At 32.9% G+C, this 27,912-nt stretch overlaps 17 non-coding genes across 17 annotated transcripts; all 17 read left to right on the top strand.

Moving 5' to 3' along the window:
* The first annotated feature begins 434 nt into the window (after nucleotides 1-434).
* On the top strand, nucleotides 435-508 carry TRNAI-AAU (transfer RNA isoleucine (anticodon AAU)). The gene has a single exon. It is a non-coding gene; the product is annotated as a tRNA-Ile (tRNA).
* A 1,586-nt stretch (nucleotides 509-2,094) lies between these two features.
* On the top strand, nucleotides 2,095-2,168 carry TRNAI-AAU (transfer RNA isoleucine (anticodon AAU)). The gene has a single exon. It is a non-coding gene; the product is annotated as a tRNA-Ile (tRNA).
* A 1,589-nt stretch (nucleotides 2,169-3,757) lies between these two features.
* Nucleotides 3,758-3,831, top strand: TRNAI-AAU (transfer RNA isoleucine (anticodon AAU)). The gene has a single exon. It is a non-coding gene; the product is annotated as a tRNA-Ile (tRNA).
* A 1,589-nt stretch (nucleotides 3,832-5,420) lies between these two features.
* On the top strand, nucleotides 5,421-5,494 carry TRNAI-AAU (transfer RNA isoleucine (anticodon AAU)). The gene has a single exon. It is a non-coding gene; the product is annotated as a tRNA-Ile (tRNA).
* Nucleotides 5,495-7,085: 1,591 nt separating this feature from the next.
* On the top strand, nucleotides 7,086-7,159 carry TRNAI-AAU (transfer RNA isoleucine (anticodon AAU)). The gene has a single exon. It is a non-coding gene; the product is annotated as a tRNA-Ile (tRNA).
* A 1,588-nt stretch (nucleotides 7,160-8,747) lies between these two features.
* Nucleotides 8,748-8,821, top strand: TRNAI-AAU (transfer RNA isoleucine (anticodon AAU)). Its single transcript has one exon. It is a non-coding gene; the product is annotated as a tRNA-Ile (tRNA).
* A 1,588-nt stretch (nucleotides 8,822-10,409) lies between these two features.
* On the top strand, nucleotides 10,410-10,483 carry TRNAI-AAU (transfer RNA isoleucine (anticodon AAU)). Its single transcript has one exon. It is a non-coding gene; the product is annotated as a tRNA-Ile (tRNA).
* Nucleotides 10,484-12,078: 1,595 nt separating this feature from the next.
* On the top strand, nucleotides 12,079-12,152 carry TRNAI-AAU (transfer RNA isoleucine (anticodon AAU)). Its single transcript has one exon. It is a non-coding gene; the product is annotated as a tRNA-Ile (tRNA).
* Nucleotides 12,153-13,741: 1,589 nt separating this feature from the next.
* TRNAI-AAU (transfer RNA isoleucine (anticodon AAU)) lies at nucleotides 13,742-13,815 on the top strand. The gene has a single exon. It is a non-coding gene; the product is annotated as a tRNA-Ile (tRNA).
* A 1,587-nt stretch (nucleotides 13,816-15,402) lies between these two features.
* Nucleotides 15,403-15,476, top strand: TRNAI-AAU (transfer RNA isoleucine (anticodon AAU)). Its single transcript has one exon. It is a non-coding gene; the product is annotated as a tRNA-Ile (tRNA).
* Nucleotides 15,477-17,066: 1,590 nt separating this feature from the next.
* TRNAI-AAU (transfer RNA isoleucine (anticodon AAU)) lies at nucleotides 17,067-17,140 on the top strand. Its single transcript has one exon. It is a non-coding gene; the product is annotated as a tRNA-Ile (tRNA).
* A 1,589-nt stretch (nucleotides 17,141-18,729) lies between these two features.
* Nucleotides 18,730-18,803, top strand: TRNAI-AAU (transfer RNA isoleucine (anticodon AAU)). Its single transcript has one exon. It is a non-coding gene; the product is annotated as a tRNA-Ile (tRNA).
* A 1,589-nt stretch (nucleotides 18,804-20,392) lies between these two features.
* On the top strand, nucleotides 20,393-20,466 carry TRNAI-AAU (transfer RNA isoleucine (anticodon AAU)). The gene has a single exon. It is a non-coding gene; the product is annotated as a tRNA-Ile (tRNA).
* A 1,587-nt stretch (nucleotides 20,467-22,053) lies between these two features.
* Nucleotides 22,054-22,127, top strand: TRNAI-AAU (transfer RNA isoleucine (anticodon AAU)). The gene has a single exon. It is a non-coding gene; the product is annotated as a tRNA-Ile (tRNA).
* Nucleotides 22,128-23,716: 1,589 nt separating this feature from the next.
* TRNAI-AAU (transfer RNA isoleucine (anticodon AAU)) lies at nucleotides 23,717-23,790 on the top strand. The gene has a single exon. It is a non-coding gene; the product is annotated as a tRNA-Ile (tRNA).
* Nucleotides 23,791-25,379: 1,589 nt separating this feature from the next.
* On the top strand, nucleotides 25,380-25,453 carry TRNAI-AAU (transfer RNA isoleucine (anticodon AAU)). The gene has a single exon. It is a non-coding gene; the product is annotated as a tRNA-Ile (tRNA).
* A 1,588-nt stretch (nucleotides 25,454-27,041) lies between these two features.
* Nucleotides 27,042-27,115, top strand: TRNAI-AAU (transfer RNA isoleucine (anticodon AAU)). The gene has a single exon. It is a non-coding gene; the product is annotated as a tRNA-Ile (tRNA).
* The last annotated feature ends 797 nt before the right edge of the window (nucleotides 27,116-27,912 follow it).

The following is a 27,912-nucleotide window of genomic DNA, read 5'->3' as shown; positions in this document are numbered from 1 at the left end:
CATTAAGCTACTTCCCCAATATATATTTTTTTGTGTTAAAAGTTATTCATACACAACTTGGTAAAACATACTAAATTTAATACATAATGGATTACATCCTGGGATTATCTTTTTCAACAATCTGTAAATTTACAATTAAAAATTGTGTATTAGATTTTTTAGATTGATTTTGCTTAGCTTTGCATATACTCCTTGTCTAAATTGTCTATTTTTATACTATTACTAGATGCCTTAATCTTTGTTATTATCCTATCTAATATTTATTTTTATTTTGTAATGTGGAAAGAAACTGGAGCATTTTTATGATACCCATGCTTCAAGTGACTCTATGGCTTAAGCTTTTTTTTTGAAAAATGAAATGCTATAAAAACAAAATATGATCTGTGCTTTGAGGTACATTTGCCAGTTTTGTGTTTGCTTGCAGTAATATCTGTGGCCGGTTAGCTCAGTTGGTTAGAGCGTGGTGCTAATAACGCCAAGGTCACGGGTTCGATCCCCGTATGGGCCATTTGCTTTTCTTGATGGACAAGAATGGAATAAGCTCATCGGTGGAGTGCATGAATACTTGAAAACATCATAGACACATATATCACAAAATCTCTTCAAATACATATCAGAAGCCAGTGGGAGTGTCATCCTTTGGCTGATGAAGATTTTTCTCTACATGGCTCAGTGACTTTTGTCTCAAATCAAGCAATATGGCATAACTAAGATATGCAATGGCAAATTAATCAGTTATTATATTGCTGCTCAAACATAGAGGGCACTAGGTGTAACTAGAATAAGAAGAAGATATGTGCTCCCCTCTCATTAGTGCACACTGAAGTAAAAAAAATGGGGAATTTCTAAAGACCAGAGCACAAGTAATGGATCTCTGCATTCTTATTGCATCTTTTCTTATTTCTAAATATTTGACATACTTCTGATTTGATAAGTTTAAAAATGAGTTTAAACAAAGGACACCACTGAAGATGATGGAATTTATATGAATTTTAAATGAAGATTTGCAATACTCATACATTGAATGAAAATGGAGCTTTGAACAAAAGGAAAATAAACAATGTTAGCTCCCACGAGATATGAACTCAGATTACTAGATTCAAAGTCCAGGGTGCTAACAATTACACCATGGAACCCTCACCTGAGCAATGGCATCTACTGAAGTGCGCTCATCTTTTAAATGCAAAGAAAAGAATTTCAATACTTTATATATATTATTTCAAGTTTCTAATAAGCTCAGGGATGCAATAGGTATTATGTAGAATATTTGTCCAAACCCAATGATAATATATAAAAAGTAACCTATTTTTTAAAGAAGATAGATACTAGAAACCTAAATGCCTAGGACCAATTTCAGTTGGAGCATCACCCCTTATGTTATCCTAGCATTGAATTGACAGTTTTTCTGTATTTCCATATATGCATATCAGCCACTTACAATTGTTTCAAGCTTTATAACAGAGGACTGCCTTTTTTATAGACCAAGGATGAAAGTCTCTTGTGAGTTAAGTCTGATAATGACATCATAATTTGTAAAAAAAGCTATAGTATGATTACAGAGTGTAGACTGAATAAAAAGTGCTTTCCTATGGATTGAAGTTTGTATTTTCTTAAGCTTTGCATTCCAAAATGGGCTAGCATTCTTTTTTTCCAATGGGCACATTAAGCTACTTCCCCAATATATATTTTTTTGTGTTAAAAGTTATTCATACACAACTTGGTAAAACATACTAAATTTAATACATAATGGATTACATCCTGGGATTATCTTTTTCAACAATCTGTAAATTTACAATTAAAAATTGTGTATTAGATTTTTTAGATTGATTTTGCTTAGCTTTGCATATACTCCTTGTCTAAATTGTCTATTTTTATACTATTACTAGATGCCTTAATCTTTGTTATTATCCTATCTAATATTTATTTTTATTTTGTAATGTGGAAAGAAACTGGAGCATTTTTATGATACCCATGCTTCAAGTGACTCTATGGCTTAAGCTTTTTTTTTGAAAAATGAAATGCTATAAAAACAAAATATGATCTGTGCTTTGAGGTACATTTGCCAGTTTTGTGTTTGGTTGCAGTAATATCTGTGGCCGGTTAGCTCAGTTGGTTAGAGCGTGGTGCTAATAACGCCAAGGTCACGGGTTCGATCCCCGTATGGGCCATTTGCTTTTCTTGATGGACAAGAATGGAATAAGCTCATCGGTGGAGTGCATGAACACTTGAAAACATCATAGACACATATATCACAAAATCTCTTCAAATACATATCAGAAGCCAGTGGGAGTGTCATCCTTTGGCTGATGAAGATTTTTCTCTACATGGCTCAGTGACTTTTGTCTCAAATCAAGCAATATGGCATAACTAAGATATGCAAGGGCAAATGAATCAGTTATTATATTGCTGTTCAAACATAGAGGGCACTAGGTGTTACTAGAAGAAGAAGAAGATATGTGCTCCCCTCTCATTAGTGCACACTGAAGTAAAAAAAATGGAGAATTTCTAAAGACCAGAGCACAAGTAATGGATCTCTGCATTCTTATTGCATCTTTTCTTATTTCCAAATATTTGACATACTTCTGATTTGATAAGTTTAAAAATGAGTTTAAACAAAGGACACCACTGAAGATGATGGAATTTATATGAATTTTAAATGAAGATTTGCAATACTCATACATTGAATGAAAATGGAGCTTTGAACAAAAGGAAAATAAACAATGTTAGCTCCCACGAGATATGAACTCAGATTACTAGATTCAAAGTCCAGGGTGCTAACAATTACACCATGGAACCCTCACCTGAGCAATGGCATCTACTGAAGTGCGCTCGTCTTTTAAATGCAAAGAAAAGAAATTCAATACTTTATATATATTATTTCAAGTTTCTAATAAGCTCAGGGATGCAATAGGTATTATGTAGAATATTTGTCCAAACCCAATGATAATATATAAAAAGTAACCTATTTTTTAAAGGAGAAGATAGATACTAGAAACCTAAATGCCTAGGACCAATTTCAGTTGGAGCATCACCCCTTATGTTATCCTAGCATTGAATTGACAGTTTTTCTGTATTTCCATATTTGCATATCAGCCACTTACAATTGTTTCAAGCTTTATAACAGAGGACTGCCTTTTTTATAGACCAAGGATGAAAGTCTCTTGTGAGTTAAGTCTGATAATGACATCACAATTTGTAAATTAAGCTATAGTATGATTACAGAGTGAAGACTGAATAAAAAGTGCTTTCCTATGGATTGAAGTTTGTATTTTCTTAAGCTTTGCATTCCAAAATGGGCTAGCATTCTTTATTTCCAATGGGCACATTAAGCTACTTCCCCAATATATATTTTTTTGTGTTAAAAGTTATTCATACACAACTTGGTAAAACATACTAAATTTAATACATAATGGATTACATCCTGGGATTATCTTTTTCAACAATCTGTAAATTTACAATTAAAAATTGTGTATTAGATTTTTTAGATTGATTTTGCTTAGCTTTGCATATACTCCTTGTCTAAATTGTCTATTTTTATACTATTACTAGATGCCTTAATCTTTGTTATTATCCTATCTAATATTTATTTTTATTTTGTAATGTGGAAAGAAACTGGAGCATTTTTATGATACCCATGCTTCAAGTGACTCTATGGCTTAAGCTTTTTTTTTGAAAAATGAAATGCTATAAAAACAAAATATGATCTGTGCTTTGAGGTACATTTGCCAGTTTTGTGTTTGCTTGCAGTAATATCTGTGGCCGGTTAGCTCAGTTGGTTAGAGCGTGGTGCTAATAACGCCAAGGTCACGGGTTCGATCCCCGTATGGGCCATTTGCTTTTCTTGATGGACAAGAATGGAATAAGCTCATCGGTGGAGTGCATGAATACTTGAAAACATCATAGACACATATATCACAAAATCTCTTCAAATACATATCAGAAGCCAGTGGGAGTGTCATCCTTTGGCTGATGAAGATTTTTCTCTACATGGCTCAGTGACTTTTGTCTCAAATCAAGCAATATGGCATAACTAAGATATGCAAGGGCAAATTAATCAGTTATTATATTGCTGTTCAAACATAGAGGGCACTAGGTGTTACTAGAAGAAGAAGAAGATATGTGCTCCCCTCTCATTAGTGCACACTGAAGTAAAAAAAATGGAGAATTTCTAAAGACCAGAGCACAAGTAATGGATCTCTGCATTCTTATTGCATCTTTTCTTATTTCCAAATATTTGACATACTTCTGATTTGATAAGTTTAAAAATGAGTTTAAACAAAGGACACCACTGAAGATGATGGAATTTATATGAATTTTAAATGAAGATTTGCAATACTCATACATTGAATGAAAATGGAGCTTTGAACAAAAGGAAAATAAACAATGTTAGCTCCCACGAGATATGAACTCAGATTACTAGATTCAAAGTCAAGGGTGCTAACAATTACACCATGGAACCCTCACCTGAGCAATGGCATCTACTGAAGTGCGCTCGTCTTTTAAATGCAAAGAAAAGAAATTCAATACTTTATATATATTATTTCAAGTTTCTAATAAGCTCAGGGATGCAATAGGTATTATGTAGAATATTTGTCCAAACCCAATGATAATATATAAAAAGTAACCTATTTTTTAAAGGAGAAGATAGATACTAGAAACCTAAATGCCTAGGACCAATTTCAGTTGGAGCATCACCCCTTATGTTATCCTAGCATTGAATTGACAGTTTTTCTGTATTTCCATATTTGCATATCAGCCACTTACAATTGTTTCAAGCTTTATAACAGAGGACTGCCTTTTTTATAGACCAAGGATGAAAGTCTCTTGTGAGTTAAGTCTGATAATGACATCACAATTTGTAAATTAAGCTATAGTATGATTACAGAGTGAAGACTGAATAAAAAGTGCTTTCCTATGGATTGAAGTTTGTATTTTCTTAAGCTTTGCATTCCAAAATGGGCTAGCATTCTTTATTTCCAATGGGCACATTAAGCTACTTCCCCAATATATATTTTTTTGTGTTAAAAGTTATTCATACACAACTTGGTAAAACATACTAAATTTAATACATAATGGATTACATCCTGGGATTATCTTTTTCAACAATCTGTAAATTTACAATTAAAAATTGTGTATTAGATTTTTTAGATTGATTTTGCTTAGATTTGCATATTCTCCTTGTCTAAATTGTCTATTTTTATACTATTACTAGATGCCTTAATCTTTGTTATTATCCTATCTAATATTTATTTTTATTTTGTAATGTGGAAAGAAACTGGAGCATTTTTATGATACCCATGCTTCAAGTGACTCTATGGCTTAAGCTTTTTTTTTTAAAAATGAAATGCTATAAAAACAAAATATGATCTGTGCTTTGAGGTACATTTGCCAGTTTTGTGTTTGCTTGCAGTAATATCTGTGGCCGGTTAGCTCAGTTGGTTAGAGCGTGGTGCTAATAACGCCAAAGTCACGGGTTCGATCCCCGTATGGGCAATTTGCTTTTCTTGATGGACAAGAATGGAATAAGCTCATCGGTGGAGTGCATGAACACTTGAAAACATCATAGACACATATATCACAAAATCTCTTCAAATACATATCAGAAGCCAGTGGGAGTGTCATCCTTTGGCTGATGAAGATTTTTCTCTACATGGCTCAGTGACTTTTGTCTCAAATCAAGCAATATGGCATAACTAAGATATGCAAGGGCAAATTAATCAGTTATTATATTGCTGCTCAAACATAGAGGGCACTAGGTGTTACTAGAAGAAGAAGAAGAAGATATGTGCTCCTCTCTCATTAGTGCACACTGAAGTAAAAAAAAAAATGGAGAATTTCTAAAGACCAGAGCACAAGTAATGGATCTCTGCATTCTTATTGCATCTTTTCTTATTTCCAAATATTTGACATACTTCTGATTTGATAAGTTTAAAAATGAGTTTAAACAAAGGACACCACTGAAGATGATGGAATTTATATGAATTTTAAATGAAGATTTGCAATACTCATACATTGAATGAAAATGGAGCTTTGAACAAAAGGAAAATAAACAATGTTAGCTCCCACGAGATATGAACTCAGATTACTAGATTCAAAGTCCAGGGTGCTAACAATTACACCATGGAACCCTCACCTGAGCAATGGCATCTACTGAAGTGCGCTCGTCTTTTAAATGCAAAGAAAAGAAATTCAATACTTTATATATATTATTTCAAGTTTCTAATAAGCTCAGGGATGCAATAGGTATTATGTAGAATATTTGTCCAAACCCAATAATAATATATAAAAAGTAACCTATTTTTTAAAGAAGATAGATACTAGAAACCTAAATGCCTAGGACCAATTCCAGTTGGAGCATCACCCCTTATGTTATCCTAGCATTGAATTGACAGTTTTTCTGTATTTCCATATATGCATATCAGCCACTTACAATTGTTTCAAGCTTTATAACAGAGGACTGCCTTTTTTATAGACCAAGGATGAAAGTCTCTTGTGAGTTAAGTCTGATAATGACATCATAATTTGTAAAAAAAGCTATAGTATGATTACAGAGTGTAGACTGAATAAAAAGTGCTTTCCTATGGATTGAAGTTTGTATTTTCTTAAGCTTTGCATTCCAAAATGGGCTAGCATTCTTTTTTTCCAATGGGCACATTAAGCTACTTCCCCAATATATATTTTTTTGTGTTAAAAGTTATTCATACACAACTTGGTAAAACATACTAAATTTAATACATAATGGATTACATCCTGGGATTATCTTTTTCAACAATCTGTAAATTTACAATTAAAAATTGTGTATTAGATTTTTTAGATTGATTTTGCTTAAATTTGCATATACTCCTAGTCTAAATTGTCTATTTTTATACTATTACTAGATGCCTTAATCTTTGTTATTATCCTATCTAATATTTATTTTTATTTTGTAATGTGGAAAGAAACTGGAGCATTTTTATGATACCCATGCTTCAAGTGACTCTATGGCTTAAGCTTTTTTTTGAAAAATGAAATGCTATAAAAACAAAATATGATCTGTGCTTTGAGGTACATTTGCCAGTTTTGTGTTTGCTTGCAGGAATATCTGTGGCCGGTTAGCTCAGTTGGTTAGAGCGTGGTGCTAATAACGCCAAGGTCACGGGTTCGATCCCCGTATGGGCCATTTGCTTTTCTTGATGGACAAGAATGGAATAAGCTCATCGGTGGAGTGCATGAACACTTGAAAACATCATAGACACATATATCACAAAATCTCTTCAAATACATATCAGAAGCCAGTGGGAGTGTCATCCTTTGGCTGATGAAGATTTTTCTCTACATGGCTCAGTGACTTTTGTCTCAAATCAAGCAATATGGCATAACTAAGATATGCAAGGGCAAATTAATCAGTTATTATATTGCTGTTCAAACATAGAGGGCACTAGGTGTTAATAGAAGAAGAAGAAGATATGTGCTCCCCTCTCATTAGTGCACACTGAAGTAAAAAAAATGGAGAATTTCTAAAGACCAGAGCACAAGTAATGGATCTCTGCATTCTTATTGCATCTTTTTTTATTTCCAAATATTTGACATACTTCTGATTTGATAAGTTTAAAAATGAGTTTAAACAAAGGACACCACTGAAGATGATGGAATTTACATGAATTTTAAATGAAGATTTGCAATACTCATACATTGAATGAAAATGGAGCTTTGAACAAAAGGAAAATAAACAATGTTAGCTCCCACGAGATATGAACTCAGATTACTAGATTCAAAGTCCAGGGTGCTAACAATTACACCATGGAACCCTCACCTGAGCAATGGCATCTACTGAAGTGCGCCCGTCTTTTAAATGCAAAGAAAAGAAATTCAATACTTTATATATATTATTTCAAGTTTCTAATAAGCTCAGGGATGCAATAGGTATTATGTAGAATATTTGTCCAAACCCAATGATAATATATAAAAAGTAACCTATTTTTTAAAGGAGAAGATAGATACTAGAAACCTAAATGCCTAGGACCAATTTCAGTTGGAGCATCACCCCTTATGTTATCCTAGCATTGAATTGACAGTTTTTCTGTATTTCCATATTTGCATATCAGCCACTTACAATTGTTTCAAGCTTTATAACAGAGGACTGCCTTTTTTATAGACCAAGGATGAAAGTCTCTTGTGAGTTAAGTCTGATAATGACATCACAATTTGTAAATTAAGCTATAGTATGATTACAGAGTGTAGACTGAATAAAAAGTGCTTTCCTATGGATTGAAGTTTGTATTTTCTTAAGCTTTGCATTTCAAAATGGGCTAGCATTCTTTATTTCCAATGTGCACATTAAGCTACTTCCCCAATATATATTTTTTTGTGTTAAAAGTTATTCATACACAACTTGGTAAAACATACTAAATTTAATACATAATGGATTACATCCTGGGATTATCTTTTTCAACAATCTGTAAATTTACAATTAAAAATTGTGTATTAGATTTTTTAGATTTATTTTGCTTAGCTTTGCATATACTCCTTGTCTAAATTGTCTATTTTTATACTATTAGTAGATGCCTTAATCTTTGTTATTATCCTATCTAATATTTATTTTTATTTTGTAATGTGGAAAGAAACTGGAGCATTTTTATGATACCCATGCTTCAAGTGACTCTATGGCTTAAGCTTTTTTTAAAAAAATGAAATGCTATAAAAACAAAATATGATCTGTGCTTTGAGGTACATTTGCCAGTTTTGTGTCTGCTGGCCGTAATATCTGTGGCCTGTTAGCTCAGTTGGTTAGAGCATGGTGCTAATAACGCCAAGGTCACGGGTTCGATCCCCGTATGGGCCTTTTGCTTTTCTTGATGGACAAGAATGGAATAAGCTCATCGGTGGAGTGCATGAATACTTGAAAACATCATAGACACATATATCACAAAATCTCTTCAAATACATATCAGAAGCCAGTGGGAGTGTCATCCTTTGGCTGATGAAGATTTTTCTCTACATGGCTCAGTGACTTTTGTCTCAAATCAAGCATTATGGCATAACTAAGATATGCAAGGGCAAATTAATCAGTTATTAATTTGCTGCTCAAACATAGAGGGCACTAGGTGTTACTAGAAGAAGAAGAAGATATGTGCTCCCCTCTCATTAGTGCACACTGAAATAAAAAAAATGGAGAATTTCTAAAGACCAGAGCACAAGTAATGGATCTCTGCATTCTTATTGCATCTTTTCTTATTTCCAAATATTTGACATACTTCTGATTTGATAAGTTTAAAAATGAGTTTAAACAAAGGACACCACTGAAGATGATGGAATTTATATGAATTTTAAATGAAGATTTGCAATACTCATACATTGAATGAAAATGGAGCTTTGAACAAAAGGAAAATAAACAATGTTAGCTCTCACGAGATATGAACTCAGATTACTAGATTCAAAGTCCAGGGTGCTAACAATTACACCATGGAACCCTCACCTGAGCAATGGCATCCACTGAAGTGCGCTCATCTTTTAAATGCAAAGAAAAGAAATTCAATTCTTTATATATATTATTTCAAGTTTCTAATAAGCTCAGGGATGCAATAGGTATTATGTAGAATATTTGTCCAAACCCAATGATAATATATAAAAAGTAACCTATTTTTTAACGGAGAAGATAGATACTAGAAACCTAAATGCCTAGGACCAATTTCAGTTGGAGCATCTCCCCTTATGTTATCCTAGCATTGAATTGACAGTTTTTCTGTATTTCCATATTTGCATATCAGCCACTTACAATTGTTTCAAGCTTTATAACAGAGGACTGCCTTTTTTATAGACCAAGGATGAAAGTCTCTTGTGAGTTAAGTCTGATAATGACATCACAATTTGTAAATTAAGCTATAGTATGATTACAGAGTGTAGACTGAAGAAAAAGTGCTTTCCTATGGATTGAAGTTTGTATTTTCTTAAGCTTTGCATTCCAAAATGGGCTAGCATTCTTTATTTCCAATGGGCACATTAAGCTACTTCCCCAATATATATTTTTTTGTGTTAAAAGTTATTCATACACAACTTGGTAAAACATACTAAATTTAATATATAATGGATTACATCCTGGGATTATCTTTTTCAACAATCTGTAAATTTACAATTAAAAATTGTGTATTAGATTTTTTAGATTGATTTTGCTTAGATTTGCATATACTCCTTGTCTAAATTGTCTATTTTTATACTATTAGTAGATGCCTTAATCTTTGTTATTATCCTATCTAATATTTATTTTTATTTTGTAATGTGGAAAGAAACTGGAGCATTTTTATGATACCCATGCTTCAAGTGACTCTATGGCTTAAGCTTTTTTTTGAAAAATGAAATGCTATAAAAACAAAATATGATCTGTGCTTTGAGGTACATTTGCCAGTTTTGTGTTTGCTTGCAGTAATATCTGTGGCCGGTTAGCTCAGTTGGTTAGAGCGTGGTGCTAATAATGCCAAGGTCACGGGTTCGATCCCCGTATGGGCCATTTGCTTTTCTTGATGGACAAGAATGGAATAAGCTCATCGGTGGAGTGCATGAACACTTGAAAACATCATAGACACATATATCACAAAATCTCTTCAAATACATATCAGAAGCCAGTGGGAGTGTCATCCTTTGGCTGATGAAGATTTTTCTCTACATGGCTCAGTGACTTTTGTCTCAAATCAAGCAATATGGCATAACTAAGATATGCAAGGGCAAATTAATCAGTTATTATATTGCTGCTCAAACATAGAGGGCACTAGGTGTTACTAGAAGAAGAAGAAGAAGATATGTGCTCCCCTCTCATTAGTGCACACTGAAGTAAAAAAAATGGAGAATTTCTAAAGACCAGAGCACAAGTAATGGATCTCTGCATTCTTATTGCATCTTTTCTTATTTCCAAATATTTGACATACTTCTGATTTGATAAGTTTAAAAATGAGTTTAAACAAAGGAAACCACTGAAGATGATGGAATTTATATGAATTTTAAATGAAGATTTGCAATACTCATACATTGAATGAAAATGGAGCTTTGAACAAAAGGAAAATAAACAATGTTAGCTCCCACGAGATATGAACTCAGATTACTAGATTCAAAGTCCAGGGTGCTAACAATTACACCATGGAACCCTCACCTGAGCAATGGCATCTACTGAAGTGCGCTCATATTTTAAATGCAAAGAAAAGAAATTCAATACTTTATATATATATATTATTTCAAGTTTCTAATAAGCTCAGGGATGCAATAGGTATTATGTAGAATATTTGTCCAAACCCAATGATAATATATAAAAAGTAACCTATTTTTTAAAGGAGAAGATAGATACTAGAAACCTAAATGCCTAGGACCAATTTCAGTTGGAGCATCACCCCTTATGTTATCCTAGCATTGAATTGACAGTTTTTCTGTATTTCCATATTTGCATATCAGCCACTTACAATTGTTTCAAGCTTTATAACAGAGGACTGCCTTTTTTATAGACCAAGGATGAAAGTCTCTTGTGAGTTAAGTCTGATAATGACATCACAATTTGTAAATTAAGCTATAGTATGATTACAGAGTGTAGACTGAATAAAAAGTGCTTTCCTATGGATTGAAGTTTGTATTTTCTTAAGCTTTGCATTTCAAAATGGGCTAGCATTCTTTATTTCCAATGTGCACATTAAGCTACTTCCCCAATATATATTTTTTTGTGTTAAAAGTTATTCATACACAACTTGGTAAAACATACTAAATTTAATACATAATGGATTACATCCTGGGATTATCTTTTTCAACAATCTGTAAATTTACAATTAAAAATTGTGTATTAGATTTTTTAGATTTATTTTGCTTAGATTTGCATATACTCCTTGTCTAAATTGTCTATTTTTATACTATTAGTAGATGCCTTAATCTTTGTTATTATCCTATCTAATATTTATTTTTATTTTGTAATGTGGAAAGAAACTGGAGCATTTTTATGATACCCATGCTTCAAGTGACTCTATGGCTTAAGCTTTTTTAAAAAAAATGAAATGCTATAAAAACAAAATATGATCTGTGCTTTGAGGTACATTTGCCAGTTTTGTGTCTGCTGGCCGTAATATCTGTGGCCTGTTAGCTCAGTTGGTTAGAGCATGGTGCTAATAACGCCAAGGTCACGGGTTCGATCCCCGTATGGGCCTTTTGCTTTTCTTGATGGACAAGAATGGAATAAGCTCATCGGTGGAGTGCATGAATACTTGAAAACATCATAGACACATATATCACAAAATCTCTTCAAATACATATCAGAAGCCAGTGGGAGTGTCATCCTTTGGCTGATGAAGATTTTTCTCTACATGGCTCAGTGACTTTTGTCTCAAATCAAGCAATATGGCATAACTAAGATTTGCAAGGGCAAATTAATCAGTTATTAATTTGCTGCTCAAACATAGAGGGCACTAGGTGTTACTAGAAGAAGAAGAAGATATGTGCTCCCCTCTCATTAGTGCACACTGAAATAAAAAAAATGGAGAATTTCTAAAGACCAGAGCACAAGTAATGGATCTCTGCATTCTTATTGCATCTTTTCTTATTTCCAAATATTTGACATACTTCTGATTTGATAAGTTTAAAAATGAGTTTAAACAAAGGACACCACTGAAGATGATGGAATTTATATGAATTTTAAATGAAGATTTGCAATACTCATTCATTGAATGAAAATGGAGCTTTGAACAAAAGGAAAATAAACAATGTTAGCTCCCACGAGATATGAACTCAGATGACTAGATTCAAAGTCCAGGGTGCTAACAATTACACCATGGAACCCTCACCTGAGCAATGGCATCTACTGAAGTGCGCTCATCTTTTAAATGCAAAGAAAAGAAATTCAATACTTTATATATATTATTTCAAGTTTCTAATAAGCTCAGGGATGCAATAGGTATTATGTAGAATATTTGTCCAAACCCAATGATAATATATAAAAAGTAACCTATTTTTTAAAGGAGAAGATAGATACTAGAAACCTAAATGCCTAGGACCAATTTCAGTTGGAGCATCACCCCTTATGTTATCCTAGCATTGAATTGACAGTTTTTCTGTATTTCCATATTTGCATATCAGCCACTTAAAATTGTTTCAAGCTTTATAACAGAGGACTGCCTTTTTTATAGACCAAGGATGAAAGTCTCTTGTGAGTTAAGTCTGATAATGACATCACAATTTGTAAATTAAGCTATAGTATGATTACAGAGTGTAGACTGAATAAAAAGTGCTTTCCTATGGATTGAAGTTTGTATTTTCTTAAGCTTTGCATTCCAAAATGGGCTAGCATTCTTTATTTCCAATGGGCACATTAAGCTACTTCCCCAATATATATTTTTTTGTGTTAAAAGTTATTCATACACAACTTGGTAAAACATACTAAATTTAATACATAATGGATTACATCCTGGGATTATCTTTTTCAACAATCTGTAAATTTACAATTAAAAATTGTGTATTAGATTTTTTAGATTGATTTTGCTTAGATTTGCATATACTCCTTGTCGAAATTGTCTATTTTTATACTATTACTAGATGCCTTAATCTTTGTTATTATCCTATCTAATATTTATTTTTATTTTGTAATGTGGAAAGAAACTGGAGCATTTTTATGATACCCATGCTTCAAGTGACTCTATGGCTTAAGCTTTTTTTTTTGAAAATGAAATGCTATAAAAACAAAATATGATCTGTGCTTTGAGGTACATTTGCCAGTTTTGTGTTTGCTTGCAGTAATTTCTGTGGCCGGTTAGCTCAGTTGGTTAGAGCGTGGTGCTAATAACGCCAAGGTCACGGGTTCGATCCCCGTATGGGCCATTTGCTTTTCTTGATGGACAAGAATGGAATAAGCTCATCGGTGGAGTGCATGAACACTTGAAAACATCATAGACACATATATCACAAAATCTCTTCAAATACATATCAGAAGCCAGTGGGAGTGTCATCCTTTGGCTGATGAAGATTTTTCTCTACATGGCTCAATGACTTTTGTCTCAAATCAAGCAATATGGCATAACTAAGATATGCAAGGGCAAATTAATCAGTTATTATATTGCTGCTCAAACATAGAGGGCACTAGGTGTTACTAGAAGAAGAAGATATGTGCTCCTCTCTCATTAGTGCACACTGAAGTAAAAAAAAAATGGAGAATTTCTAAAGACCAGAGCACAAGTAATGGATCTCTGCATTCTTATTGCATCTTTTCTTATTTCCAAATATTTGACATACTTCTGATTTGATAAGTTTAAAAATGAGTTTAAACAAAGGACACCACTGAAGATGATGGAATTTATATGAATTTTAAATGAAGATTTGCAATACTCATACATTGAATGAAAATGGAGCTTTGAACAAAAGGAAAATAAACAATGTTAGCTCTCACGAGATATGAACTCAGATTACTAGATTCAAAGTCCAGGGTGCTAACAATTACACCATGGAACCCTCAACTGAGCAATGGCATCCACTGAAGTGCGCTCATCTTTTAAATGCAAAGAAAAGAAATTCAATACTTTATATATATTATTTCAAGTTTCTAATAAGCTCAGGGATGCAATAGGTATTATGTAGAATATTTGTCCAAACCCAATGATAATATATAAAAAGTAACCTATTTTTTAAAGGAGAAGATAGATACTAGAAACCTAAATGCCTAGGACCAATTTCAGTTGGAGCATCTCCCCTTATGTTATCCTAGCATTGAATTGACAGTTTTTCTGTATTTCCATATTTGCATATCAGCCACTTACAATTGTTTCAAGCTTTATAACAGAGGACTGCCTTTTTTATAGACCAAGGATGAAAGTCTCTTGTGAGTTAAGTCTGATAATGACATCACAATTTGTAAATTAAGCTATAGTATGATTACAGAGTGTAGACTGAATAAAAAGTGCTTTCCTATGGATTGAAGTTTGTATTTTCTTAAGCTTTGCATTCCAAAATGGGCTAGCATTCTTTATTTCCAATGGGCACATTAAGCTACTTCCCCAATATATATTTTTTTGTGTTAAAAGTTATTCATACACAACTTTGTAAAACATACTAAATTTAATACATAATGGATTACATCCTGGGATTATCTTTTTCAACAATCTGTAAATTTACAATTAAAAATTGTGTATTAGATTTTTTAGATTGATTTTGCTTAGATTTGCATATACTCCTTGTCTAAATTGTCTATTTTTATACTATTAGTAGATGCCTTAATCTTTGTTATTATCCTATCTAATATTTATTTTTATTTTGTAATGTGGAAAGAAACTGGAGCATTTTTATGATACCCATGCTTCAAGTGACTCTATGGCTTAAGCTTTTTTTTTAAAAATGAAATGCTATAAAAACAAAATATGATCTGTGCTTTGAGGTACATTTGCCAGTTTTGTGTCTGCTGGCCGTAATATCTGTGGCCTGTTAGCTCAGTTGGTTAGAGCGTGGTGCTAATAACGCCAAGGTCACGGGTTCGATCCCCGTATGGGCCTTTTGCTTTTCTTGATGGACAAGAATGGAATAAGCTCATCGGTGGAGTGCATGAATACTTGAAAACATCATAGACACATATATCACAAAATCTCTTCAAATACATATCAGAAGCCAGTGGGAGTGTCATCCTTTGGCTGATGAAGATTTTTCTCTACATGGCTCAGTGACTTTTGTCTCAAATCAAGCAATATGGCATAACTAAGATATGCAAGGGCAAATTAATCAGTTATTATATTGCTGCTCAAACATAGAGGGCACTAGGTGTTACTAGAAGAAGAAGAAGATATGTGCTCCCCTCTCATTAGTGCACACTGAAGTAAAAAAAAATGGAGAATTTCTAAAGACCAGAGCACAAGTAATGGATCTCTGCATTCTTATTGCATCTTTTCTTATTTCCAAATATTTGACATACTTCTGATTTGATAAGTTTAAAAATGAGTTTAAACAAAGGACACCACTGAAGATGATGGAATTTAAATGAATTTTAAATGAAGATTTGCAATACTCATACATTGAATGAAAATGGAGCTTTGAACAAAAGGAAAATAAACAATGTTAGCTCCCACGAGATATGAACTCAGATTACTAGATTCAAAGTCCAGGGTGCTAACAATTACACCATGGAACCCTCACCTGAGCAATGGCATCTACTGAAGTGCGCTCATCTTTTAAATGCAAAGAAAAGAAATTCAATACTTTATATATATTATTTCAAGTTTCTAATAAGCTCAGGGATGCAATAGGTATTATGTAGTATATTTGTCCAAACCCAATGATAATATATAAAAAGTAACCTATTTTTTAAAGGAGAAGATAGATACTAGAAACCTAAATGCCTAGGACCAATTTCAGTTGGAGCATCACCCCTTATGTTATCCTAGCATTGAATTGACAGTTTTTCTGTATTTCCATATTTGCATATCAGCCACTTACAATTGTTTCAAGCTTTATAACAGAGGACTGCCTTTTTTATAGACCAAGGATGAAAGTCTCTTGTGAGTTAAGTCTGATAATGACATCACAATTTGTAAATTAAGCTATAGTATGATTACAGAGTGTAGACTGAACAAAAAGTGCTTTCCTATGGATTGAAGTTTGTATTTTCTTAAGCTTTGCATTCCAAAATGGGCTAGCATTCTTTATTTCCAATGGGCACATTAAGCTACTTCCCCAATATATATTTTTTTGTGTTAAAAGTTATTCATACACAACTTGGTAAAACATACTAAATTTAATACATAATGGATTACATCCTGGGATTATCTTTTTCAACAATCTGTAAATTTACAATTAAAAATTGTGTATTAGATTTTTTAGATTGATTTTGCTTAGATTTGCATATACTCCTTGTCTAAATTGTCTATTTTTATACTATTACTAGATGCCTTAATCTTTGTTATTATCCTATCTAATATTTATTTTTATTTTGTAATGTGGAAAGAAACTGGAGCATTTTTATGATACCCATGCTTCAAGTGACTCTATGGCTTAAGCTTTTTTTTTTGAAAATGAAATGCTATAAAAACAAAATATGATCTGTGCTTTGAGGTACATTTGCCAGTTTTGTGTTTGCTTGCAGTAATTTCTGTGGCCGGTTAGCTCAGTTGGTTAGAGCGTGGTGCTAATAACGCTAAGGTCACGGGTTCGATCCCCGTATGGGCCTTTTGCTTTTCTTGATGGACAAGAATGGAATAAGCTCATCGGTGGAGTGCATGAATACTTGAAAACATCATAGACACATATATCACAAAATCTCTTCAAATACATATCAGAAGCCAGTGGGAGTGTCATCCTTTGGCTGATGAAGATTTTTCTCTACATGGCTCAGTGACTTTTGTCTCAAATCAAGCAATATGGCATAACTAAGATATGCAAGGGCAAATTAATCAGTTATTATATTGCTGCTCAAACATAGAGGGCACTAGGTGTTACTAGAAGAAGAAGAAGATATGTGCTCCCCTCTCATTAGTGCACACTGAAGTAAAAAAAAATGGAGAATTTCTAAAGACCAGAGCACAAGTAATGGATCTCTGCATTCTTATTGCATCTTTTCTTATTTCCAAATATTTGACATACTTCTGATTTGATAAGTTTAAAAATGAGTTTAAACAAAGGACACCACTGAAGATGATGGAATTTAAATGAATTTTAAATGAAGATTTGCAATACTCATACATTGAATGAAAATGGAGCTTTGAACAAAAGGAAAATAAACAATGTTAGCTCCCACGAGATATGAACTCAGATTACTAGATTCAAAGTCCAGGGTGCTAACAATTACACCATGGAACCCTCACCTGAGCAATGGCATCTACTGAAGTGCGCTCATCTTTTAAATGCAAAGAAAAGAAATTCAATACTTTATATATATTATTTCAAGTTTCTAATAAGCTCAGGGATGCAATAGGTATTATGTAGTATATTTGTCCAAACCCAATGATAATATATAAAAAGTAACCTATTTTTTAAAGGAGAAGATAGATACTAGAAACCTAAATGCCTAGGACCAATTTCAGTTGGAGCATCACCCCTTATGTTATCCTAGCATTGAATTGACAGTTTTTCTGTATTTCCATATTTGCATATCAGCCACTTACAATTGTTTCAAGCTTTATAACAGAGGACTGCCTTTTTTATAGACCAAGGATGAAAGTCTCTTGTGAGTTAAGTCTGATAATGACATCACAATTTGTAAATTAAGCTATAGTATGATTACAGAGTGTAGACTGAACAAAAAGTGCTTTCCTATGGATTGAAGTTTGTATTTTCTTAAGCTTTGCATTCCAAAATGGGCTAGCATTCTTTATTTCCAATGGGCACATTAAGCTACTTCCCCAATATATATTTTTTTGTGTTAAAAGTTATTCATACACAACTTGGTAAAACATACTAAATTTAATACATAATGGATTACATCCTGGGATTATCTTTTTCAACAATCTGTAAATTTACAATTAAAAATTGTGTATTAGATTTTTTAGATTGATTTTGCTTAGATTTGCATATACTCCTTGTCTAAATTGTCTATTTTTATACTATTAGTAGATGCCTTAATCTTTGTTATTATCCTATCTAATATTTATTTTTATTTTGTAATGTGGAAAGAAACTGGAGCATTTTTATGATACCCATGCTTCGAGTGACTCTATGGCTTAAGCTTTTTTTTGAAAAATGAAATGCTATAAAAACAAAATATGATCTGTGCTTTGAGGTACATTTGCCAGTTTTGTGTTTGCTTGCAATAGTATCTGTGGCCAGTTAGCTCAGTTGGTTAGAGCGTGGTGCTAATAACGCCAAGGTCACGGGTTCGATCCCCGTATGGGCCATTTGCTTTTCTTGATGGACAAGAATGGAATAAGCTCATCGGTGGAGTGCATGAATACTTGAAAACATCATAGACACATATATCACAAAATCTCTTCAAATACATATCAGAAGCCAGTGGGAGTGTCATCCTTTGGCTGATGAAGATTTTTCTCTACATGGCTCAGTGACTTTTGTCTCAAATCAAGCAATATGGCATAACTAAGATATGCAAGGGCAAATTAATCAGTTATTATATTGCTGTTCAAACATAGAGGGCACTAGGTGTTAATAGAAGAAGAAGAAGATATGTGCTCCCCTCTCATTAGTGCACACTGAAGTAAAAAAAATGGAGAATTTCTAAAGACCAGAGCACAAGTAATGAATCTCTGCATTCTTATTGCATATTTTCTTATTTCCAAATATTTGACATACTTCTGATTTGATAAGTTTAAAAATGAGTTTAAACAAAGGACACCACTGAAGATGATGGAATTTATATGAATTTTAAATGAAGATTTGCAATACTCATTCATTGAATGAAAATGGAGCTTTGAACAAAAGGAAAATAAACAATGTTAGCTCCCACGAGATATGAACTCAGATGACTAGATTCAAAGTCCAGGGTGCTAACAATTACACCATGGAACCCTCACCTGAGCAATGGCATCTACTGAAGTGCGCTCATCTTTTAAATGCAAAGAAAAGAAATTCAATACTTTATATATATTATTTCAAGTTTCTAATAAGCTCAGGGATGCAATAGGTATTATGTAGAATATTTGTCCAAACCCAATGATAATATATAAAAAGTAACCTATTTTTTAAAGGAGAAGATAGATACTAGAAACCTAAATGCCTAGGACCAATTTCAGTTGGAGCATCACCCCTTATGTTATCCTAGCATTGAATTGACAGTTTTTCTGTATTTCCATATTTGCATATCAGCCACTTAAAATTGTTTCAAGCTTTATAACAGAGGACTGCCTTTTTTATAGACCAAGGATGAAAGTCTCTTGTGAGTTAAGTCTGATAATGACATCACAATTTGTAAATTAAGCTATAGTATGATTACAGAGTGTAGACTGAATAAAAAGTGCTTTCCTATGGATTGAAGTTTGTATTTTCTTAAGCTTTGCATTCCAAAATGGGCTAGCATTCTTTATTTCCAATGGGCACATTAAGCTACTTCCCCAATATATATTTTTTTGTGTTAAAAGTTATTCATACACAACTTGGTAAAACATACTAAATTTAATACATAATGGATTACATCCTGGGATTATCTTTTTCAACAATCTGTAAATTTACAATTAAAAATTGTGTATTAGATTTTTTAGATTGATTTTGCTTAGATTTGCATATACTCCTTGTCGAAATTGTCTATTTTTATACTATTACTAGATGCCTTAATCTTTGTTATTATCCTATCTAATATTTATTTTTATTTTGTAATGTGGAAAGAAACTGGAGCATTTTTATGATACCCATGCTTCAAGTGACTCTATGGCTTAAGCTTTTTTTTTGAAAAATGAAATGCTATAAAAACAAAATATGATCTGTGCTTTGAGGTACATTTGCCAGTTTTGTGTTTGCTTGCAGTAATTTCTGTGGCCGGTTAGCTCAGTTGGTTAGAGCGTGGTGCTAATAACGCCAAGGTCACGGGTTCGATCCCCGTATGGGCCATTTGCTTTTCTTGATGGACAAGAATGGAATAAGCTCATCGGTGGAGTGCATGAACACTTGAAAACATCATAGACACATATATCACAAAATCTCTTCAAATACATATCAGAAGCCAGTGGGAGTGTCATCCTTTGGCTGATGAAGATTTTTCTCTACATGGCTCAATGACTTTTGTCTCAAATCAAGCAATATGGCATAACTAAGATATGCAAGGGCAAATTAATCAGTTATTATATTGCTGCTCAAACATAGAGGGCACTAGGTGTTACTAGAAGAAGAAGATATGTGCTCCTCTCTCATTAGTGCACACTGAAGTAAAAAAAAAATGGAGAATTTCTAAAGACCAGAGCACAAGTAATGGATCTCTGCATTCTTATTGCATCTTTTCTTATTTCCAAATATTTGACATACTTCTGATTTGATAAGTTTAAAAATGAGTTTAAACAAAGGACACCACTGAAGATGATAGAATTTATATGAATTTTAAATGAAGATTTGCAATACTCATACATTGAATGAAAATGGAGCTTTGAACAAAAGGAAAATAAACAATGTTAGCTCTCACGAGATATGAACTCAGATTACTAGATTCAAAGTCCAGGGTGCTAACAATTACACCATGGAACCCTCAACTGAGCAATGGCATCCACTGAAGTGCGCTCATCTTTTAAATGCAAAGAAAAGAAATTCAATACTTTATATATATTATTTCAAGTTTCTAATAAGCTCAGGGATGCAATAGGTATTATGTAGAATATTTGTCCAAACCCAATGATAATATATAAAAAGTAACCTATTTTTTAAAGGAGAAGATAGATACTAGAAACCTAAATGCCTAGGACCAATTTCAGTTGGAGCATCTCCCCTTATGTTATCCTAGCATTGAATTGACAGTTTTTCTGTATTTCCATATTTGCATATCAGCCACTTACAATTGTTTCAAGCTTTATAACAGAGGACTGCCTTTTTTATAGACCAAGGATGAAAGTCTCTTGTGAGTTAAGTCTGATAATGACATCACAATTTGTAAATTAAGCTATAGTATGATTACAGAGTGTAGACTGAATAAAAAGTGCTTTCCTATGGATTGAAGTTTGTATTTTCTTAAGCTTTGCATTCCAAAATGGGCTAGCATTCTTTATTTCCAATGGGCACATTAAGCTACTTCCCCAATATATATTTTTTTGTGTTAAAAGTTATCCATACACAACTTTGTAAAACATACTAAATTTAATACATAATGGATTACATCCTGGGATTATCTTTTTCAACAATCTGTAAATTTACAATTAAAAATTGTGTATTAGATTTTTTAGATTGATTTTGCTTAGATTTGCATATACTCCTTGTCTAAATTGTCTATTTTTATACTATTAGTAGATGCCTTAATCTTTGTTATTATCCTATCTAATATTTATTTTTATTTTGTAATGTGGAAAGAAACTGGAGCATTTTTATGATACCCATGCTTCAAGTGACTCTATGGCTTAAGCTTTTTTTTTAAAAATGAAATGCTATAAAAACAAAATATGATCTGTGCTTTGAGGTACATTTGCCAGTTTTGTGTCTGCTGGCCGTAATATCTGTGGCCTGTTAGCTCAGTTGGTTAGAGCGTGGTGCTAATAACGCTAAGGTCACGGGTTCGATCCCCGTATGGGCCTTTTGCTTTTCTTGATGGACAAGAATGGAATAAGCTCATCGGTGGAGTGCATGAATACTTGAAAACATCATAGACACATATATCACAAAATCTCTTCAAATACATATCAGAAGCCAGTGGGAGTGTCATCCTTTGGCTGATGAAGATTTTTCTCTACATGGCTCAGTGACTTTTGTCTCAAATCAAGCAATATGGCATAACTAAGATATGCAAGGGCAAATTAATCAGTTATTATATTGCTGCTCAAACATAGAGGGCACTAGGTGTTACTAGAAGAAGAAGAAGATATGTGCTCCCCTCTCATTAGTGCACACTGAAGTAAAAAAAAATGGAGAATTTCTAAAGACCAGAGCACAAGTAATGGATCTCTGCATTCTTATTGCATCTTTTCTTATTTCCAAATATTTGACATACTTCTGATTTGATAAGTTTAAAAATGAGTTTAAACAAAGGACACCACTGAAGATGATGGAATTTAAATGAATTTTAAATGAAGATTTGCAATACTCATACATTGAATGAAAATGGAGCTTTGAACAAAAGGAAAATAAACAATGTTAGCTCCCACGAGATATGAACTCAGATTACTAGATTCAAAGTCCAGGGTGCTAACAATTACACCATGGAACCCTCACCTGAGCAATGGCATCTACTGAAGTGCGCTCATCTTTTAAATGCAAAGAAAAGAAATTCAATACTTTATATATATTATTTCAAGTTTCTAATAAGCTCAGGGATGCAATAGGTATTATGTAGTATATTTGTCCAAACCCAATGATAATATATAAAAAGTAACCTATTTTTTAAAGGAGAAGATAGATACTAGAAACCTAAATGCCTAGGACCAATTTCAGTTGGAGCATCACCCCTTATGTTATCCTAGCATTGAATTGACAGTTTTTCTGTATTTCCATATTTGCATATCAGCCACTTACAATTGTTTCAAGCTTTATAACAGAGGACTGCCTTTTTTATAGACCAAGGATGAAAGTCTCTTGTGAGTTAAGTCTGATAATGACATCACAATTTGTAAATTAAGCTATAGTATGATTACAGAGTGTAGACTGAACAAAAAGTGCTTTCCTATGGATTGAAGTTTGTATTTTCTTAAGCTTTGCATTCCAAAATGGGCTAGCATTCTTTATTTCCAATGGGCACATTAAGCTACTTCCCCAATATATATTTTTTTGTGTTAAAAGTTATTCATACACAACTTGGTAAAACATACTAAATTTAATACATAATGGATTACATCCTGGGATTATCTTTTTCAACAATCTGTAAATTTACAATTAAAAATTGTGTATTAGATTTTTTAGATTGATTTTGCTTAGATTTGCATATACTCCTTGTCTAAATTGTCTATTTTTATACTATTAGTAGATGCCTTAATCTTTGTTATTATCCTATCTAATATTTATTTTTATTTTGTAATGTGGAAAGAAACTGGAGCATTTTTATGATACCCATGCTTCGAGTGACTCTATGGCTTAAGCTTTTTTTTGAAAAATGAAATGCTATAAAAACAAAATATGATCTGTGCTTTGAGGTACATTTGCCAGTTTTGTGTTTGCTTGCAATAGTATCTGTGGCCAGTTAGCTCAGTTGGTTAGAGCGTGGTGCTAATAACGCCAAGGTCACGGGTTCGATCCCCGTATGGGCCATTTGCTTTTCTTGATGGACAAGAATGGAATAAGCTCATCGGTGGAGTGCATGAATACTTGAAAACATCATAGACACATATATCACAAAATCTCTTCAAATACATATCAGAAGCCAGTGGGAGTGTCATCCTTTGGCTGATGAAGATTTTTCTCTACATGGCTCAGTGACTTTTGTCTCAAATCAAGCAATATGGCATAACTAAGATATGCAAGGGCAAATTAATCAGTTATTATATTGCTGTTCAAACATAGAGGGCACTAGGTGTTAATAGAAGAAGAAGAAGATATGTGCTCCCCTCTCATTAGTGCACACTGAAGTAAAAAAAATGGAGAATTTCTAAAGACCAGAGCACAAGTAATGAATCTCTGCATTCTTATTGCATATTTTCTTATTTCCAAATATTTGACATACTTCTGATTTGATAAGTTTAAAAATGAGTTTAAACAAAGGACACCACTGAAGATGATGGAATTTATATGAATTTTAAATGAAGATTTGCAATACTCATTCATTGAATGAAAATGGAGCTTTGAACAAAAGGAAAATAAACAATGTTAGCTCCCACGAGATATGAACTCAGATGACTAGATTCAAAGTCCAGGGTGCTAACAATTACACCATGGAACCCTCACCTGAGCAATGGCATCTACTGAAGTGCGCTCATCTTTTAAATGCAAAGAAAAGAAATTCAATACTTTATATATATTATTTCAAGTTTCTAATAAGCTCAGGGATGCAATAGGTATTATGTAGAATATTTGTCCAAACCCAATGATAATATATAAAAAGTAACCTATTTTTTAAAGGAGAAGATAGATACTAGAAACCTAAATGCCTAGGACCAATTTCAGTTGGAGCATCACCCCTTATGTTATCCAAGCATTGAATTGACAGTTTTTCTGTATTTCCATATTTGCATATCAGCCACTTAAAATTGTTTCAAGCTTTATAACAGAGGACTGCCTTTTTTATAGACCAAGGATGAAAGTCTCTTGTGAGTTAAGTCTGATAATGACATCACAATTTGTAAATTAAGCTATAGTATGATTACAGAGTGTAGACTGAATAAAAAGTGCTTTCCTATGGATTGAAGTTTGTATTTTCTTAAGCTTTGCATTCCAAAATGGGCTAGCATTCTTTATTTCCAATGGGCACATTAAGCTACTTCCCCAATATATATTTTTTTGTGTTAAAAGTTATTCATACACAACTTGGTAAAACATACTAAATTTAATACATAATGGATTACATCCTGGGATTATCTTTTTCAACAATCTGTAAATTTACAATTAAAAATTGTGTATTAGATTTTTTAGATTGATTTTGCTTAGATTTGCATATACTCCTTGTCGAAATTGTCTATTTTTATACTATTACTAGATGCCTTAATCTTTGTTATTATCCTATCTAATATTTATTTTTATTTTGTAATGTGGAAAGAAACTGGAGCATTTTTATGATACCCATGCTTCAAGTGACTCTATGGCTTAAGCTTTTTTTTTGAAAAATGAAATGCTATAAAAACAAAATATGATCTGTGCTTTGAGGTACATTTGCCAGTTTTGTGTTTGCTTGCAGTAATTTCTGTGGCCGGTTAGCTCAGTTGGTTAGAGCGTGGTGCTAATAACGCCAAGGTCACGGGTTCGATCCCCGTATGGGCCATTTGCTTTTCTTGATGGACAAGAATGGAATAAGCTCATCGGTGGAGTGCATGAACACTTGAAAACATCATAGACACATATATCACAAAATCTCTTCAAATACATATCAGAAGCCAGTGGGAGTGTCATCCTTTGGCTGATGAAGATTTTTCTCTACATGGCTCAATGACTTTTGTCTCAAATCAAGCAATATGGCATAACTAAGATATGCAAGGGCAAATTAATCAGTTATTATATTGCTGCTCAAACATAGAGGGCACTAGGTGTTACTAGAAGAAGAAGATATGTGCTCCTCTCTCATTAGTGCACACTGAAGTAAAAAAAAAAATGGAGAATTTCTAAAGACCAGAGCACAAGTAATGGATCTCTGCATTCTTATTGCATCTTTTCTTATTTCCAAATATTTGACATACTTCTGATTTGATAAGTTTAAAAATGAGTTTAAACAAAGGACACCACTGAAGATGATAGAATTTATATGAATTTTAAATGAAGATTTGCAATACTCATACATTGAATGAAAATGGAGCTTTGAACAAAAGGAAAATAAACAATGTTAGCTCTCACGAGATATGAACTCAGATTACTAGATTCAAAGTCCAGGGTGCTAACAATTACACCATGGAACCCTCAACTGAGCAATGGCATCCACTGAAGTGCGCTCATCTTTTAAATGCAAAGAAAAGAAATTCAATACTTTATATATATTATTTCAAGTTTCTAATAAGCTCAGGGATGCAATAGGTATTATGTAGAATATTTGTCCAAACCCAATGATAATATATAAAAAGTAACCTATTTTTTAAAGGAGAAGATAGATACTAGAAACCTAAATGCCTAGGACCAATTTCAGTTGGAGCATCTCCCCTTATGTTATCCTAGCATTGAATTGACAGTTTTTCTGTATTTCCATATTTGCATATCAGCCACTTACAATTGTTTCAAGCTTTATAACAGAGGACTGCCTTTTTTATAGACCAAGGATGAAAGTCTCTTGTGAGTTAAGTCTGATAATGACATCACAATTTGTAAATTAAGCTATAGTATGATTACAGAGTGTAGACTGAATAAAAAGTGCTTTCCTATGGATTGAAGTTTGTATTTTCTTAAGCTTTGCATTCCAAAATGGGCTAGCATTCTTTATTTCCAATGGGCACATTAAGCTACTTCCCCAATATATATTTTTTTGTGTTAAAAGTTATCCATACACAACTTTGTAAAACATACTAAATTTAATACATAATGGATTACATCCTGGGATTATCTTTTTCAACAATCTGTAAATTTACAATTAAAAATTGTGTATTAGATTTTTTAGATTGATTTTGCTTAGATTTGCATATACTCCTTGTCTAAATTGTCTATTTTTATACTATTAGTAGATGCCTTAATCTTTGTTATTATCCTATCTAATATTTATTTTTATTTTGTAATGTGGAAAGAAACTGGAGCATTTTTATGATACCCATGCTTCAAGTGACTCTATGGCTTAAGCTTTTTTTTTAAAAATGAAATGCTATAAAAACAAAATATGATCTGTGCTTTGAGGTACATTTGCCAGTTTTGTGTCTGCTGGCCGTAATATCTGTGGCCTGTTAGCTCAGTTGGTTAGAGCGTGGTGCTAATAACGCTAAGGTCACGGGTTCGATCCCCGTATGGGCCTTTTGCTTTTCTTGATGGACAAGAATGGAATAAGCTCATCGGTGGAGTGCATGAATACTTGAAAACATCATAGACACATATATCACAAAATCTCTTCAAATACATATCAGAAGCCAGTGGGAGTGTCATCCTTTGGCTGATGAAGATTTTTCTCTACATGGCTCAGTGACTTTTGTCTCAAATCAAGCAATATGGCATAACTAAGATATGCAAGGGCAAATTAATCAGTTATTATATTGCTGCTCAAACATAGAGGGCACTAGGTGTTACTAGAAGAAGAAGAAGATATGTGCTCCCCTCTCATTAGTGCACACTGAAGTAAAAAAAAATGGAGAATTTCTAAAGACCAGAGCACAAGTAATGGATCTCTGCATTCTTATTGCATCTTTTCTTATTTCCAAATATTTGACATACTTCTGATTTGATAAGTTTAAAAATGAGTTTAAACAAAGGACACCACTGAAGATGATGGAATTTAAATGAATTTTAAATGAAGATTTGCAATACTCATACATTGAATGAAAATGGAGCTTTGAACAAAAGGAAAATAAACAATGTTAGCTCCCACGAGATATGAACTCAGATTACTAGATTCAAAGTCCAGGGTGCTAACAATTACACCATGGAACCCTCACCTGAGCAATGGCATCTACTGAAGTGCGCTCATCTTTTAAATGCAAAGAAAAGAAATTCAATACTTTATATATATTATTTCAAGTTTCTAATAAGCTCAGGGATGCAATAGGTATTATGTAGTATATTTGTCCAAACCCAATGATAATATATAAAAAGTAACCT

Source organism: Pseudophryne corroboree, chromosome 11 (genome assembly GCF_028390025.1).
Source record: "Pseudophryne corroboree isolate aPseCor3 chromosome 11, aPseCor3.hap2, whole genome shotgun sequence".
Classification (NCBI taxonomy): domain Eukaryota; kingdom Metazoa; phylum Chordata; class Amphibia; order Anura; family Myobatrachidae; genus Pseudophryne; species Pseudophryne corroboree.
This window is presented reverse-complemented; position numbering and strand designations above follow the sequence as displayed.